Source organism: Cavia porcellus, unplaced genomic scaffold (genome assembly GCF_034190915.1).
Source record: "Cavia porcellus strain 051 isolate PalLab524CR breed Dunkin Hartley unplaced genomic scaffold, mCavPor4.1 scaffold_12, whole genome shotgun sequence".
Classification (NCBI taxonomy): Eukaryota; Metazoa; Chordata; class Mammalia; order Rodentia; family Caviidae; genus Cavia; species Cavia porcellus.
Genome location: NW_026947495.1, coordinates 73,566,607 through 73,585,543, shown reverse-complemented (window position 1 = coordinate 73,585,543; position 18,937 = coordinate 73,566,607).

Genomic DNA, 18,937 nt, shown 5'->3' with positions numbered 1-18,937 from the left:
TATTAGAAGAGGGCATGATTTATCAAATGTTCCATATGTTTTTCTCCTAAAATATACAAAAGTCTTAGGACACAGTGACAAATCATGATAACAATTGATATGTTTGAACTTTTATCAACAGTGTATTTTCCTAGCTTTCTCTCTGTACTTTTCTAGATATCTTTATTTTTTTGGCCAGGGGAGGTGTTTCTATAATTCTTTTCATGTAGTCAATCATTTCTTTTTGTGTGTGTGAAATTTTTTATTTTAAAAAGAAAACAGAATTAACAGGAAAATCAAGAAGCAAACAAATAAAAAAAGGAACAACAAAAGCAAAATGACAATGACAACAAAGAGCAACAACAGCTACCTAGCTGTGTAGGTTTTCAAAACAAGATGACAGGAATTTAACAATGGTTGTTATAATGCATATTGTTATCTTCAAAATAGTTGTTCAGGTTATCAGATATAGGAATAAAATAAAACAGTGAAATGGAAGAAAACATTGGATTTCAAAAACAACAGAGAAGAAAATCCCTCATATTTGCTATAATATGTATTGTTATCCTCCAAATAGGTTCTCAGACTGCCAGCTTTAGGCCTGCAAAGTCAATCAAATAATAGAAGCATTAAGTTATTTTATTTTATATTTTTGCTTTAATAGCTATCATCTCAGCCCTATTTCCTTCAAATCAGCCCATTGCTTCCGGGGGTGGAGGGTGGGAGTGGAGGTTGCTCTTCTTATCTCCTGGTCCATGCACTGGGTAGCTCATGGGAAGGTATGGTTTGGCTTCTTGATTCTCCTCCTGTTCCCCATGGTGGCTGCTCCTGGCTCTTGGGAAGGCGTGGTTTAGCTTCAATTCAATTGATGTCAGTAATCAGTTTCAGTGATGGATATGGCATTTTTCAGTCCAAAATGTGTTCATCCTGAAAACTCTACTAAATCCTGTAGGATCATTTGTGTCTAGAATGTACTCCAAGCTTTGTAACATCTCAGCTCTTTCTGCCACCTCACCGATTTCCTAGTTTTCCTCTAGAAACTTACTAGGTATCTTGAAATATTGGGAACCTGGTTTTAGTTAAGAGTGAAGCCTCTGTCTTAGCTTTTCATACTCCTTTTAATTGGCTTGTTGCTCATGAGAACCTTTATGATTGCAGTTCCTGGGAACTCTACTGTCTCTTCTGACATGTTTTCCCTGTTTATTCAGTTTTCCAGGATTCTAATCAGGGCTCAGGTTATAGCCGAGGTTGTATTGCCCACGGAGCTGTCAGCTGGCGTAAACCATTTTTACTCTATGTCCACAGGCTCTGAAGACAGACTTATTTCGCTTGTATGTTACAAACTATTTTTTCTCTGAAAGAACAAATTTTCACATATTCTTATTTTAAAGCTTATGCTGTTTCAAAGCCTTCATGTTTTCTTTAAGAAACATGTTTGGGCTCTGCATTCAATTCTGAGCTGCGTGGTCAGGACTTAAAATGAGAAACAAAAAAAAAAAAGACTAAATACAGTCCTTAATCATAAGGGATTGTTAACTTAATTGGCAATTTGCTAATAATTAGCTTATTTTTCACATGATAAATAGTTTGCTGGAAACACAGGGCGCTGTGTTTAGAAAGATAAATTCATTTAGAAAAATGTCAAGATGTACCTGAACGAAGTAGATCTGGCTTGATAAAGAAGTAGACCAAAGGCCATTTAAAGACATCTTAGCAAGAAGAGCTCATGCCATAAAATAGGCAGATACCTTTAAAGATCTGTAAATTATTCTGTGAGATGAAAAATATACTTGCGATGTGTTAGGAAACACAGAATGGGTTATTAGGGTTCAAATATAGAGCATTGAAAGTAATAATGTACATTGTATAAATTTAACTTAGAATGACTATAATCTGTTTTTTTATTAGAGTCATTTTATCTTTCCTCAGCTCTTAACTTCATTTCTCCTTCACAATCAGATAATCTAATCTATACTGCAGTGTTATTGACTCATAGCACCTAATGTGTCACTTCTCCAAGTATGAATTATTGCATAAACATATCTCCTGGAAAATCCAATGTTTAACTGACTCACAAAATGTATCCATAAGGGTGAAATTTTAGGCACTGTCTTATCTGTGTGCAAAAAGTTGGTTCTACTATTTTCTGCAACACTGGAAATGATTTTTGCTTATTGTTCCTGTTAGTTTTGTGTCTGTAAACACAGTGCATAATTGAAAGTTAAATCCACTTTGTAATAAGATCCCACAAGTGCAGACCTCACCTTTTGACAATCAGTTGTGAAACTTAAGTCTCATACTATTAATGGAACACATAAAATATATAATTTTTTGTTAAATTGTGTAACTTTGGTAGTTATGCCTAGCAAGGATTTGGTTCTCGTCTAAGTTCTGAAATTTGTGGGCATAAAGTTATTTGTTGCATTTTTATGTCATTTTTGATGTCTGAATTAATTCAGGAGTCATAAACTTTCTGTCTAATATTAATAATTTGGATCTGCTCCTTTTTATCTTTATTAGCCTAGCCGGAGATTTATAGATTTTACTGGTGTTTTCAAAGAAGCAATTTTTAAAATTCATTTCATTTTCCACTATTTTCCTCTTTATCTAGTGTTTCCTCTTTAGGACTAATATGCCAGAATTTGAAGAGTAAATCAAATATCATGCTGTGAAGTGAACCGTGAAACAGAGATCATGTGTGCACATACATGAGATTGAATGAGACAAGAGGTGATGAAATAGATGTGCAACTTGTGATAGGCTATTCTACTCTGTCGATGAAGCACATTAATTTTTAAATTTATTTATTTATTCTGTAATTATACTAAAAGCTCTATGTTGGTCTGGGCGGTTGGTTAGTGTCTGGGAATATGCAGCAAACAAACAAACAAACAACAACAACAACAAAAATCACAATAATCCATGAACTCTTCCAGTGTAAATTCTAGTATACAAAAACTACAAAGAAGCTAATGTCAGACAAGAAGTGTTAGGAGAAAGTAAAATACAGTGTGTGAATAGGTAACAGTAGATTACATATGAGATAGTATTTTGAAGTTCCTTGAAATCATCTGTGCTGATGAATAAAAAGTGAACCATGAAGATTAATGTGGAAAGACATTTTAAAAGGATGAGAAAGTGAGGTTCTTTGGGGGAATATGTCTTGTGTACTCAAAGAACAAAGAACGGTTGGCTCCACTACATGTACTAACATTCATTATGACGGTATAGGATTAATTATTAAGATATTATAATGCACTAAATTCTTTAAGAAAACACAAACTCTTACAATCTGAACCCATCCCCCACTTTCATTAGTAATGTAAGTTTTTGTTGTTGTTGTTCTGATACTGCCTGCTATATAGAAGTTGGATGCTAGAAGCTGGACACATTGCCCTTCTATCCATTATGGATATGGTATTAGGATGGTTTGAAAGTTCTGCAAATGGCCTAAAGGCTTCCATTGTTTTCCCTTTCACTAGTAGTTTCCTGGTTCTAAAATTTTCAGGTACATAAATGTTACTTATGCATCATTGTGCATGTGAAGATCAATTAAAACATCTTACTATACATGAGCACTGCCCCCCCCAAAAAAATGAAAAAAAAGAAAGGAAACAACATTTGCTGCTCTCTTATCTTCTCATTGGGACAAAATACCTGATACCAATGGCAGAAAGGAGGAGAGGTTTATTTTTGGTGCATGGTTTTAGAGGCTTCTATCCGCAATAGTTGGGTTCCCAGGCCAGAAGCCAAAGCCGGGGTGGGTCTGGCAGAGGGAAGCTGCTCTTACCATATGACCAGTAACAGAGAGGGAAAGGACAGCCCCAGGAGGGGGACCCACCCTCCTGATCACACCCCCAACCAGACCCCTACCTTGTAACAGCACACCCAGGCTTAGCAGCACCCCATCCAATCACGTTCTACACACATGCGAATCCCGGGAGACCTTTCCTGTTAAGCCCAACAGCTGTGCATAGCTGTTGGATCATGTTGCCTGCAGACATTTACTCCTGGTTATTGGGGACCACAAATTATAAACTGAGTCTAGGGTCTGTTTGAAGCCATCCTCGGCCTGCTTTGGGGGCAGAAGTGGAGTGCAGAAACTCTTCTTTCTGTTGGCCAAGGCTGAGGCCTCAGTGGATGGTGAGCCATGGGGCTCACAGGGCAGGATGAGAGCTGCAGAGGGTGCAGCAGAGCTTTAAACAGTGCAATGGCAGTATGAGAGTTTCTCTATTAACCTGTCTCATTCTTGCAAGAATGTTTCCCTCTTCCTATGAAAGTGGGCGAGCCTAGGAAGTCTTTGTCTTTGCTCATCCTGAGGCACTGACCTCCCAGCTCCTCTTTTATGCGTTCCTAATATTCTCTCTCTCTTTCATTTCAACTTTCCCTCTTCCCCTTATGCAGGCTGTGGGGCATCTTGGCCAGGTCCGCTGCACCTGAATAAGTTGTACTTTGCAATACTTGCAATTGCCATTATGGTTCATCAGAAAGAAATCCACATCCTCTTCAGTAGTATTTAAAGATTTTGCGTTATGAAAATGTTAAGGTATCTATGAGAACTTGGTAACCCGAGAATATTCTCATAATGTTCACGTCAATAATATGAAGATATTCTATCACCATATGCCTTAGATTATTAAGTCATAGTTAAATATTAATAAACAGTAAAGATACCAAGCAAAACTAGTCAGTGTTTAAATGAAATTCACAGCAACTACAAATTTAATAATGAGACACAAATTTTTCCCTCTTATTAAATGTTAGTTAAGCCAAAAATATAATTTTATGGCACTAATAAAATCATGCAGTGCTCTGTTATCTCTGCCTTTATGGACAACAGTAAATACACCTTTTCCTTCAAGACGTGGGTTGTGTTGATTAGCAATGAAAAGATAACATTGGAAGAAAAGACTATCTCTGGGATTTCTTTGAATAGGTTACTTGGGAACACAAAATGTAACCAGGCAGTCTCACCCACGCTGCTGAAACCCAAATCTTTAGTGGGGAAACACGGGGTTTTTGAGTATATATTTCTTGAGGTGTACATTTACAGGTTCACGTAAGTTATTGCACTGGGGATTGAGAACATCTGTTCCTCTCAGCCGGTCATAGACAGTGTCTAGTACATAACAACCAAAAAAGTGACTGATCACAAGGTGATACATGTATAGTAAAGGTTAATATAATGACTTGCAGCCGTGAAATGATGCTGCACTTTTATTTTGAAGTAACTGGTGGAGCTTTTGATTCCCTACATTTTGATATCGATAATGCATTAATTATGTGTTGCAAACACATATTACTAAATTTTGTTAAAAATCCAACGTTTTAATTCTTAATACACAGAAACAGTTAAGAATGAGAAGAATGAGAAATATATAATGCACTTTCTGCTTCTCCACGTTTATTACCTTTGCTTGATAACACAGATCTTTTTTGCATACTTTGTACTTCCAATACCAAATTGCTATGTTATTAGAAACTCAGGAATGAGTGATAAAGTCAGCTAATTGCCCTCTCTGTTTATTGTATTTTTAAACTTGTCAGTTAATTGCTGTATTCAGATAGGAATTCTACAACTCATGGCTATTTCTGTATTAAAATGAAAGTTATATGCTTCTCCTCAAGTCATATGTCTTTCTATCTTTTGTTATCTTTTATATTCAAAGATACATTTTATTAAACAGGTTGAACTCTGTAATAAAGGTGATATTTATATTAATTAGGTTCTTCTTATCATCCATTTGGCTCCTTGAGCAATGAAAATACTCTCACCAAATATTATATAAAATATTATTTCAGATTCATTCACATTGCTTAGAAAATATATAGGAATTAATGCAGTCACTCTCAAGGCATAGCCTAGAATTGACTAATAAGGTAATCCTGTAGAGGTATTTCATGAAATGACAGTTTTATATATATATATATATATATATATATATATATATATATATGTAAATATCATTTTCTAATCATGCACATATAATGTTATATAGTATATCTTTTTTCTCCATTAATGAAGACTTCACTCTTGTACTAATAATTATAATATTGGCATAAGTTTAAATCAAATTCATGGTAACCTCCAGATATATTTCATCAGTACTGTTTATAAGTGATTGGGAATATTACTGTAATCAAAAAAATGCTTTAAAGAAGTTATAACCAGTAAAAGATGAAGGAATAATCTTGGAGGACATATTATATACATATGTACATGCATGAGAACATAACATTGATAATGTATGTTCACCTCTGAACACACAGATTTATTTCCGTATTGTCATTTGTATAATTTTCTCAGTCATTTGCTATGAGCTAAAAACTTTTCAGTCATTCACCAGAGAATTAGTTTCAAAATTGGATTATAAGAGACATGAAAAAAAGTTTTCACAAATTTTTGATGTGTTAATTTTTGTAGATTTTGAAAATATGCAAAAGTCAGATTTCTAACAAAATTACATCAAAACAAACACAAGGCATGACCTCATTTATTTATTACACCTTTCTCTTAGTAACATAGAGTACTGTTGGGATTTATTGCATACAGATTAATTCTGGAAGTCTTTTAAATGCAACATAAAAACATAGAGACATTTGCTTACAATATAATTGTATTTAATCAAAAAAATTATTTGAATTTTTAACTGAACCTGGCATTGAAAAACAACTCGATTGTCCTGAATTATGCCTGCATCTTCACACTGTGTAGCGTAACTCTTTTGTGAACAATTATTACGTAAATAAAATTAGGGCAACAAGCATACAATGAATGATCAAAATATGTTGAATGTTTAAATTTTAAAAAGTATTAGAACAAAAGACATAGTGCCATTAACCTCCTCAAAATACTCCTTTGCTACAAACACTGTATCTTACAATTTTTCAGAAACAGTTCTGAAGTCCTCGTTTGTGCCTTCAGTGGGGCTGTTATAGCCACCTCAATAGCCTGAATTGACCGAAACATTTATCTTTCCTGGTCATCTTGACTAAGAAGCTTAGTCAAGGTGCCAGCTCTAGTGGATGGTGACACACAGTTACGCTTTCCACAAGCCTGCTTTTCTGTGTGGAATGAGTATGTTCATAAGGGAAGCTGGATTTTGAGGAGGTTAATGGTAATATGTCTTTTCTTATAATAAATTTAAAATTTAGTGTATTTTTCAATCACACTTTTGTATATAAATTATTTGACAATTGTTTTCTAATTTTATAATTGTTTTTATATAAGCATGTATACAATTACTTACATGTATGTATTTCTACTAATTTTAAATGAATCACTATTTGCTAAGAACTTAAAATGATCCACACAATTGCCATTTTAAAACAGAGAACACTTTGAAGGCAGCGAATTTTACACCTGCAGACTGGTTGGCAATTAATAACTTTAATCAGGATCTACCACACATACATTTTGTCTTTCCCTCATGATTCTTGCATATTTTTGAAAGTCTTCAGTAATATGCTATTCATAAAGGTAAGATAAATTAATATAACATTCTGATTAGTTAACATACACTTAAATCTTTAATGCTTGGAATGCTATAAATTTAAGGTTGTCTTTTAATTGAAAAAATGTGGCACTATATAAATAAACATGTAAACATCATGAAGTGATTCTTTTTAAATTAAATATCAAAGTTACAGGACATGACTAGTTGAAAAACACTTCTTTTGCTAATGATTAGGTGTGTACAAAGATGAACATTTACTTTTCTGAATAGAACTTCAAATTTTTTGTTTCACTTTGTGCATTTATCTTTATGACCCAGGAATTGTAGTCCCACCGGGGCTTGCTCAGTACTGAAAGGGCTCTTACAGAGAACTTGGAAAATCACCTCATCCCAGATTCACCCTTATGAGCACTTACATTAGACTCTTCACTTTCCTTAAAAATGACTGTATACATGCAATATTTCTATCTGTGGGTGTGTATGTACAAACACAGTTAAAGTCTTAATGTATCACTAAATTATGCAGTATTTTTAACCATTTTTTAATCTTTGGGTAGGTTTAGCATAATTGGGATCTTTTAAAAGTAGAAGTAATGAAAGCCTATCTCCAGACCAGATTATTCATTTATATCACTTAAATTCCAAAGGGTAATGCAAATGAAACTTACGTTTTTCCTTTCCTGGAGAATATTCACATTTTAACAGTATCAGAAACCAAGGAAATAAGAGATAAATATTCACAGTCAAAAAGACTTACTTAGATAAAGAAGTTACTCAGAAACCCATCTGAAAAGGAAAATTCCTCAAAGTACTAGAAAACTATTTCTAACATGGTTGTAATTTTCTTATTTCTTGTACTTCTGTTAATTTTCAAATTGTTATAAAATTATTTTTACCTTAAAATTTCTCATTATTTACTACTGCAATGCTTTTAAAGTTCTGTAGCTCTATAGAACTGAAATAATTTGAAGACTGTTGTAGTCAGGGGTTGTACACAGAGAACAATTCAGATAGGACATGGAGTTTCTAATATTTTTATAATGGTCACTGGGAGTTAACACAGCAAAATGCAGGTAATCTATCCACAACACCAAAGACATAGATTATTTAGTCCTGAGCCTAAATGGCAATGTCCCACATGAGTCCAGATAAAAACCCAGAGCTCAGGACAATGCCTCCACAAGTCCAACTGTAAGTCCAGAGCTCAGAAGAAGGACTCATGCCAGTCTCTTTTAGGGTCAGCGGCGGAAGCCAGAAAGTCTATGCCAGCAGGATGAAGGAGCTGTGCTGGTGGGACGAGGGTTGAGGCATTAAGGATGCAATGTGGGCTGTCCTACGAGTTGCGGTCTGAGCTGTTGGTTCTCCTGGAGAAGCTTTGGTCCTCACATCGAGCATTGCTTCCTGGCTCCGGAGGGGAAGACATGTGCTGCTTGGTCTCCAGGATGAACTTGTCACACTGCTTCCTGGCACGTACCCGACTGTGCTTGTCGTTGGAGGAGCTCGGGCCCTACGTGTTGCTGAGGACAGCTGTGGTGCCTTTCAGGATAGCCCTGGTCTTTGTTGTGAGTGTGACTTCTCGGCTCCAGTGTAGAACCCTCATCCCACTAGCACAGCTCCTTCATCCTGCTGGCAGAGACTTTCGGGCTTCCACCGCTGACCCTTGGGTCTTCCCGGTACGGATCTGTAAAAGAGACTGGTGTGAGTCCTTCTTGTGGGCTCTGTCCTCCAGCTGGACTCGTGGAGGCATTGTCCTGAGCTCTGGGTTTTCATCTGGACTCATGTGGGACACTGCTGTGGGGTTTAGGCTCTTGACTAAATAATCTATGTCTTTTGTGTTGTGCATAGATTTCCTGCATTTTCCTGTGTTAATTCCCAGTGACCATTATAAAAAATATTATAAACTCCATGTCTTAATCCTAGTTGTTCTCTGTGTACTACCCCTGACTACAACAAAGACCATTAATTTTTTTGTGTGTGTGAAAACTATTCTTATGTGAAAGCCACAAAACATAAAAATGACTGAACTTTGTACACTGCATCTTGCTTTGAATATGTAAATGCATACTAGTTCCACTAATTTAGCTTTTTAAAAAAAATAAACCAGTTTAGTTGAGAAAGAAGTATAATTTTTACAGATTAGAATCATGGAGAGTTTAACAGGATGTCTGCATTAACATTTAAACATGCACGTGCTTGGGAAATAGCTCAATTTCCTTTCACAACATCTTAAATTAATAATGATTAGCTTGTGACACTTTTCAAATTCAGGATTATTTTTAGTTATTAGTAAACCTTAAGAGCTCTCTGATGCAAGTAAATATTAAAGTGTATGATTAAGAAGACTAATAAACCATCTTGTTTCTGGGAACCTACTAGAGTTTTCTGTTACATAAAGATGAAATTGTTATAGTAACGACAAAGAGACTCTCTGTGGTACAATGCCTAAAGGATATTACCAAAACTGTGAAGACTTAATGGGCATTTGTTTCTTATTATTTCCATTCGTAGAAGCAGAGAGAATGCATGATTAAAGAATCTATGATTTGGAGGAATAAAATATAGTCCATGTCTGCATGTTGTCAAGATACCATTTTTTAAAAAGATTATCAGGGGGCTGGGGATTTAGCTCAGCGGCATAAGGGCCTGTCTTGCAAGCAGGCAGTCGTGAGTTCGATCCCTGGTACCGATAAAAAAGAAAAAGACAAAAAAAAAGTTAAAAAAAAAAAATAAAAAATAAAAAGATTATCAATTGTTTTGAGAACAGAATTCTAATTAGAACTTGGAGAAATAAATGATTAGCATGTCTCTTACCACCGCTCTCTGGAACACCAATTTCTGTAATGTTCTGTGTGGATCCTACGAACTAGGACTAAGATATTAACATTCCTGAAAATACCTAAAGAGCAAGAAGTTTAGACGGTTGATTTAAAAGGTAGCTGCATTATGTAGGTAAAACCAAGCAGATGGTGATGATTTTTTCCCTTTTTAAAATTTTTTTCAGTTGAGGTAAAAAATTTAAAAGCCTGATATAGTTAAACCCTAAAGGAACTTTATTGAGCTTCTAGGAGGAGTATATATTGGCAGGCTTTAGGAGTTTTTTTCTTCCTGAAAAATATGTTTCATAAATGATGAAATAATATCAGTGTTTTGCTTGGAAGAATGGAAGGGTAAGAAAATCCCTTTATTTTAATGTGATATTGGAAAAAATACTTCATAAGCCTTCTTCAGATTGCTTCAAGTTAAGGACATCCCATTTTTATGTTCTTGTGCCATGAGTTTGTGAAGGAGAATTATTTTTTTAGTAAATAGACTAACATTGCATTATTCCCAAAATATCTGAGTAAATAAGATCGTTTGCTGACAAAACATGATTATTTTAACTAAGCCTCGGTTTCACATATTTGTATGGTTTTAGTTTGAGTTAGGCAGGGATCAAAGCCAAACTTAGGAAAATGAACTTCTAGAATGTTCATGTGAATATTTTTATAGACCATCTCCTCAACAAAACAATCACCCCTGGTCATAATAATGAAGAACAAACACTTAAAGTATCTGGAAATCTTTCTAAAGGCATGCTGCAAAAAAAAAAAAAAATCTCAAATATTTATTGAGAAAAAGTCTATACAACATCAGGAAGTAAGAGCATGTGCCCACTGTGCCATGTTCTCTCCAGTCCCATGCCTAGATGCAGTATGATAAGATGGGGTGATCCAAACTTATTTAGATAAAGATTTACTTTAGTTCAGACTTCTGGTTATGTTAGTCAATGATGGGTTGGTTCATCTCTTTAGGGCCTGTGATAAGCCAGCATTTCATAATGGGGGTTTGTCATAAAGCAAATCACTCAAGTGATATCCAGGAAATGAAAGAAGGCCCTTCAAGGGCTCACCTCCAGGAGTGAAGACCTCCCACTCCTACACGTGTCTTAAAATTTCTATCTCTCCATTAGTACTGAACCAGGGACCAACTTTGCACTGTGTGAACTTTTGGGAGACATTCAAGGTTCAAATCCCAGCAGAGGGTATCACCAAGAATATGGGATTTGCTCTTCCCCAGATCCTTGTCATAGACTGGAATACTTTATTAATGAGTTTCCCAGGACTATTGTAAAAAATGATCATTAACATAATAGTTTCAAAGAACAGTTTATTGTCTCATAGTTCTGGGTACAAGAGTCCAAAATCTTGATGTTGGAAGAGCTGTACTTCTATCAAAGGATCTAGGAAACGATTCCTCGTGTCTTCCAATTTCTCGTGGTTCCAGGTATTCTATAGCTTGTGGTCTTATTTCTACAATCTCTGTTTCTATTGTTTCATTGGCTTCTCCTTCATGTTTATCCTTTGAGGATCACTTATGAGGATACCTATTGTTAGATTTGATTCTCATCTAAATAATGCAGAATTGCATCTATCTGGCTCTCCTTGACAAGAGCTACAAGAGCTGTCCTTCTGAAATAAAGTGCCAGTGCGTTGCAGTCTACATTCTGAACTTCAAAATTTTACCTCTAACTCCTATATAGTCAGCTTATCCCAACATGCCTCAAAGTTTCAAATATTAAAAGCCCCAATGCTATGTCAAAAATATCATCTAAATATCATCAACACAAAAGCCACAAATGTCATCACCTCAGTCGATCAGTCAAACATTGGTTAGACATGGGATGCAATCCATCCCAAGGCAAAATTCCATTCCAATTGTGGACTTTTGAAAATAGAAGCTAAATAGTAGAATAAGGATGTGATTAACTTTCAAAAACATTCCAATTTTTTAAAAATTTAATTTTATTTATTTTTAAAATTTTAAATAGAAAACAAAAATCAAGTGGCAAACAATTAAAAAAAACAAAAGCCAAATGATGACAACAACAAAATTAACAGCAAAGAAAACAATGGCAATATAGGATTTCAGAACAAGATGATCGGAATTTAATAATGCTGTTATATTGATCACTGTTATCCTCAGAGTAATTGCTCAGGCTACCCGATACAGGCATCCAAGTCTGATCCAGCGATAAACTTTCCCTTTGAGCAGTTTCTTTCCCTTTTACTATATCTATTGCAACTTTTAGATCTTATTAAATGCCCATTAACTGCAGAATGGATAAAAAAGATGCAGTATTTTTATAAAGTGGAATACTATACTACTCAGCCATAGAGAACGATAAACTTGAGGCTTTTACAGGTAAATTGCTGCAACTAGAAACCATACTCATAAGTGAAATAAATCAGATTTGCATGTGTAAACACTGAATTGTCTCACTAGTGTAAAAATATTCCAATTCTAAAAAAAAAAAAAAAAAGGAAAAGAAAGTAATTGGAAAGAATAAGCATTGTTGTTCTCTGTTAAGTTGAAAATCAAGCAGGCCAAATTCAATTAGATTCACAAGCTGTGCTGTGTATGCTGCCTCTGGGCCCACAGCTTTGCGGTCTGGGGTTGAGGTCACTCTCTGGCCTCTCAGGAAGATTTGTAACCCTTTGTCACTGCACCTTGGATGGCTTACAAGGCATCTGCCCATAGCGTCCTGACTCCAGCCTCTGCGCTATGGCTGAGCTTCTGCAGGCTTCTGCATCTATAACATTGTGTTATCTGGGCTCACTCATCCCGTCATTCTTTTTAAAGGGAAGGGATCTGCCGCCAATCAACAATATAACTCTTTTTCTTCTTGTAAAAGTTTTGTTCTATATTTCTCTCAGCCCTACTGGCAGAGTTTCCATTTGTGAAATAATTTTGAAAACCTAGTGAGTGTTTTGCAGTGGAAGGATAGGAGGATGGTCTGTAGGTCTTGGCTGGATTCTTCTCTTTTTTTTTCTGGATTTTACTGGGACAGTTCAAGGATCTGTGAAACACACATGTAATTTCCTCTGCAAATTGTTGCCTATCTTACATGTAGCATTCTCTACACAGCATGCTTTCCTAACAAAAGTGCCTCTCACAGTCTGATTTGACATGGTTGACCGTTTCCCAAATGCTGGTTCCTTCTTAACTAATATTTATTTCCACGTGTAAATTTTGTTGTAGTTTACTATAAGCAGCAAGACTAGGTCCAACTTTTCTATACTGTTCTTGGAATTCTCCTCAATTAATCTTAGTTAACAAGGATCATCATTCCTCTAGTTTCCAATGATGTTTTTCTTATTTTCTTATGAGCCCTTAACAGGGCCAGCTTTATCACGGATATTTCTGCAAACATTCTGCTTGTGACTACATAATAAAGCTAGTAATGGAGAAGGAATCGTCCCCTCTTATGTTATTTCTTTTGTTTTCATTTACTCACTGGGTACCTCAGGCAGAAAATGGCAATCAGAAATCCTATTTCAGTCTTGTGTAGTGTCTGGAAATCTTGTCAGTGATCATTACTGGGGGAAATCATTTCCTGTTGTAGTTGAAAGTCAGCTTTGCCTTTACAGACTCTAATGGAAGTTGCTGGCAGGGGAGATTTGTTTGAGGAGAGGTACTAATGTCAGTTTAGTGCAAAGGGTTGGACATGAATCTCCCAAGTATCAATACACCTAACGCATGCTTCTGAAGACGGTGCCATCAGGAGGTGTGGGACTTGTAGGAGGAAGGAGGCGCAGAGTTCTTTGGGGATGAGCCCTTAAAGGCATTATAGGAGTCCAGGCTCTTCTTCTTTCTGTCTGTATTTCCTAGCTCATATAAACAATTTGCTGTTCCACATCAGCAGCCCCTCAACAGTACCCATCGCTCATCTTGGAAGGGAACTTCCACAACTGTGAGACAGAATTAACCTTTGTACTTTCTATATGTATTGTCTAGGTATTTTACCATAGTAATGGAAAAAAATGGGACTGATGCTTTTATTATGCTAAATTAGAACAAAGTAATTCTACTAATTGATAATACTTATTTTTCTATTTTAAAAGAATGTAATTACTAGCTGATTTCTTCAGATTTTCTCTGAATTACCCTACTGCTCTGAGCCATGAAACTATACTGGTTGCTTTTCTTTGAGAGATGTCAATGAACTACAGAATGTTTACTTGTCTTTAACACTGACAGGAGTGTTTGAAATTATATATAAGGAAATAACCTAATTTATTTTCTGACCAATACTATTATTTTTATAAGGAGATTTAATTGCCATTATTGTTTAAATTTTTAATATATATAATTGGGCATATAAACAATATATATTATTACCTATATGATAGGCTTCATAATATATGTATATATAATTAATTATAAATTAGTTATGCCTCCAAAAATGATAATCCAAGGACTGAAAAGATAAAATTAATTAGTGTAAATATATGTCTAATTATGAGGGCTGAGGTGAGCCAGACATTAATTGTTTGAAATAGAATGTTATCAGGGCTTTAATTCAAATGCAATCTACAAACTCTGGTAAGTTTTTGTAGGTTTACCTCTGATCCTACAGATATGATTTTTCTTTTTAAAAAAGTACAATTATTCTAACAATTTATTTTTCTTATTAAATAGGTACTTTAATAACTATCATTAAAAATAGAAACAAATAATCATTAAAAAGGAGAAATGATCTCTATTTACTGATAATTAACTAAAGCATTACACATATTTTCACATGGGCATTCATTTAACACTTTTGTCCACAGCACTAGAAGCATCTTTTTAATCTAACTTTTTCAAAATATTTTAAAAAATTTTATGTGTACATGGATTGCTATTGTTTTGTGCCACAATCTTAATGGCAGCAGAATATGCTATTTTTTGTGAACAGACTATATATACTTTTAAAATCAGTTATCCAGGATTCTGGTATTTTACTGCTGCTTTTTGTGTTTCCTGACCAATACCACCACTCACCTTAGAACACAGTAGCTTGCCAGGGCATTTGAAATTAGAGGGCCAATGAACAAGTTAGGGTTGGGTCTCTCTACTTCAGTCATAGTAGGGTAAATGAACAAGATCAGGATGCGAGTGAAACTTTTTTGTTGAACAGACTGGTGTGGAAGTTGGCATGCTAAGGTAAAAGAACACAGCACAGTAGTTCAAAGTCTCGTAAAGTCTCTTTCTATTTCTTGTTTCCCTTTGGGGAGCTGGGACACACGTGTGAGAAGAGAATGTAAAGCGTGCGGCAAGCTCTACTTCATACAGAAGAAATAAATGAAACCGAAGGATGGAAAGCTTAGAACTTTATAGATACACTCCACTTTCTAGTCATAGATTGTGCTTCACTCAGAAGGGAAAGAGAAAGCACAAGCTCTCTGTCTACACAGTCTTTCCTTCAATTTATTCCTATATATATTTGCAGAACTAAAAAGAAAATTGTAAACTTAGAGCTATGGCTGAGGTTGTTGCTGGATTGGAATATACAAAGACAAAGCTTAATTGCACACTGACAAAACTTAGTAGAAACAGAGATTGTACTATTAAATTGTGATATAGACACACATTAATAATAATCAAGTTAACCAATATCCAACTGCAGTTAGAAGGAGCCCAGCTCTGTCTTGAATGGCAAATTATATAATACTGATAAAAGCTGGTGTTTAGGTAATATATGCTGAATTCTGCCCATTTTATTGTCCTTTTTTTTTTTTTTTTTTGTACTGTTGTAGTCAGGGGTTGCAAGAAAACTAATTATGTATAGGACATGTCAGTTATAGAATGATTTTACGATGGTCATCCAAGGAGTCAAATACCAAGAAAGTGCAAGAAATCTATCCACACACTAAATACCCAAGGAAATCTAGCCGAGGGCCTGGATCCCATAGCAATGCCCTGCATGAGTCCAGCTGAAGACTTGGAGCCCATGACAATGCCCCTCATGAGTCCAACTGGAGGCAGAGAGCACCACCACAGTGACTCATGCAAGTCTATTTCACGGATCTGCGCTGGGAAGGCCCCAAGCTCAGAGGTGAAAGCTAGAAAGTCTGTGTCATCAGGATGAAGGATCTGTGCCAGTAAGCTGAGAGTTCTACACTGCAGCAAAGAAATAATGATCAAAATAAGTAAGGACCAGGGCTCCCCGGAAAGTACCACAGCCATCATCAGCAACAATGAGGCCTCGATCTCTGACAATGAGAACAGCCGAGTACATACCAGGAAGCCAGCACAACAAGCTTCTCCTGGAGATTGAGCAGCTTACATCTTTCCCTTCAGAGCCAGGAAGCGATGCTCAAAGTAAGGGCCAGAGCTCCCCCAGAGTGAACCACAGCTGCTCTCAGTGACAACAAGGTCCTGATCTCCTCTGATGATGAGAATAACAAAATTCATATCAGAGAAGAAGCTTAACAAGATTCGCCAGGAGAACCAATGGCTCCAAACAACAATAATGCTTTGGAGAATCCACAGTGCTATTGCTCCTTTCCAGGTCTCCTTTTTATGCAGGCAGAGGTCCTGAGGTGGGCCGTCCATGTTCGGCAGCTGGCTGATTTTGTTCACCTGATGCTTAAGTTGACCACCAGTAACCAATCTATTGAAGAGTCACATTTGCTTTTTGCAATAATATTAATTCACTTGACAGATACCTATGTATACCTACATGACATATCGCACTGTATACCAATATTCATTTAGCATACGGATTTGCTATTTTTTAAATACTTTCTTGGTTCGTAATAACTGCCAATTGAAGCACAACCCTTTTTCCTAGGTTTTTAATTGAATTGTGTCCAAAATACCATTAAGAATTTTGTTAACCTTATGTCAGGTCTCAAAAAGTAATAAATGATCATAGGTACAGAATAAATGTTTATTTGCATTATGTGAAAGGGTACATGGACCCCTTTAGCACCTGCAGTCTTTAAGATAAGATTGTCTGGCATGAAAGTTCTGGTTTTCTGCTCCGCTACTCCACATAACAGGGTTGCCGAGCATAGGTTTCTTTTTCTACATTTATCCTTTCATGTTTTACTTCTTAAATAGAATCTTAAAGTTAGATCAAAGAATTATTAACTGAAATCAACAGCAGTCATTTGATATAAAAATTTACAATTTAATAAACACTGACATTAAGCAGAAATGCAAGTGTGTGACAACACATGAATATTTGACAAAGGCTCGCAGAAGTTTTGCACTTTCCAGTGTGTGCTGTTACCAGCCCAATACTCAGTAAGGTCCTTTGCAGTCTGCGGCATAGATATTATGTGCCCACGTCCTGAGTGAGAAAATCCACTGTTCAAGAGTTTGTGAGATTTCTTCCATGATTAGCTGGAAAAACAAAGAGGTTTTTCTGAACCTCTTAACAGCATCACTGTATTAACCACTTGTTTCTCTCCTCTTCATTTTTCTACTGACACATGCCATGATAAATAACTATCTCCCAAACTGAAAATGCAAATTTTTTAATCCTAAAAATATAACTTAAAGTGAAGCAAGAATGTATTTAAATCAGAGGATGGGGAAAAACTGAAGAGATTTAAAGTTCATTAGGGTTTAGATATTTATCTCAATTTTTTTAACAATAGTGGATTATCCTGTAAGTTTAGGAGAATCTTGTTTAATTAGTAAAAGATAAAATGATTCTTTGTCACAATAATGTCATATTTCTCTGTTTATTTTATAGCTACTGATAGAAAATCTCTGGTTTCTATACTTGGTGAACTTTAAAACAATAATACTTTAAAAATTTGGGTTCATGCTTGTGCTACATAAACACTTCACAAATGGGATTATATACATTAATTTATGGTTTATTTCAAATAGCTATAGCCACAGTTAGCTAATAAGACAAAATGGAATTTTAATTAAATGATTATAGTTCTTTATGTCACCTAGCTGGCTACAGTATACATTGCACAAGGAATTTTACACACTCATTAATATTCAGATTGAATATTATATATGTAACAAAATTTTTCAGTACATGGGCTTTTAAAAATATGATTTTTACAAAGCCAATGGGGATGGCAGAGGAGGACAAATAAAAGGTAAAAAAATGATTAACACAATGTAATATAAATATAAAATACCAAAACAATTTTCTGATGAATTTGATGAACATGGAGAATAAATCAGAACCATTTAAAGAACAAACACTCTGCACTCTCCATGTAGAAGTTTTTTAAAATAACAATTTAATTTTTTAAAAAGTTCTATGTGTGTTTAAATTTATACCATGCCCAACAATACCCACATACTTGCCATCTTGGCTGACTTTCTTTTCCTAAATTAGTCTCCATCTGGTATAATTTTCCTTGCATTGGCATCGAGATCTGTAGGATTATTTGAATAACAAGTCTGCTTGTATTAAACGTTCTTATTTTTGTTTGTCTGAAAACGTCTTCTGCTTTATTGTTTTAAAAAGTTTTCCTTGCATGTAAAATTAGGTGTCAAGGATTGTTTTTGTTTATATTGTTACAGTTGGGTTTTTTTTTTTTTTTGTTTTCATTATTTCTAAATTTTTTCTGTCTCCGGATTCATAATTTTTATTTAAAATTGACATAAGTTCATACAATTATTACTCTCTATACGACATTTCATTTCGCTTGTAAGTTTGACTATTTGTCTCTATATCATTTAATTTGGCTATATCTTTGAGTGTTTGTTTTGGGTACTGG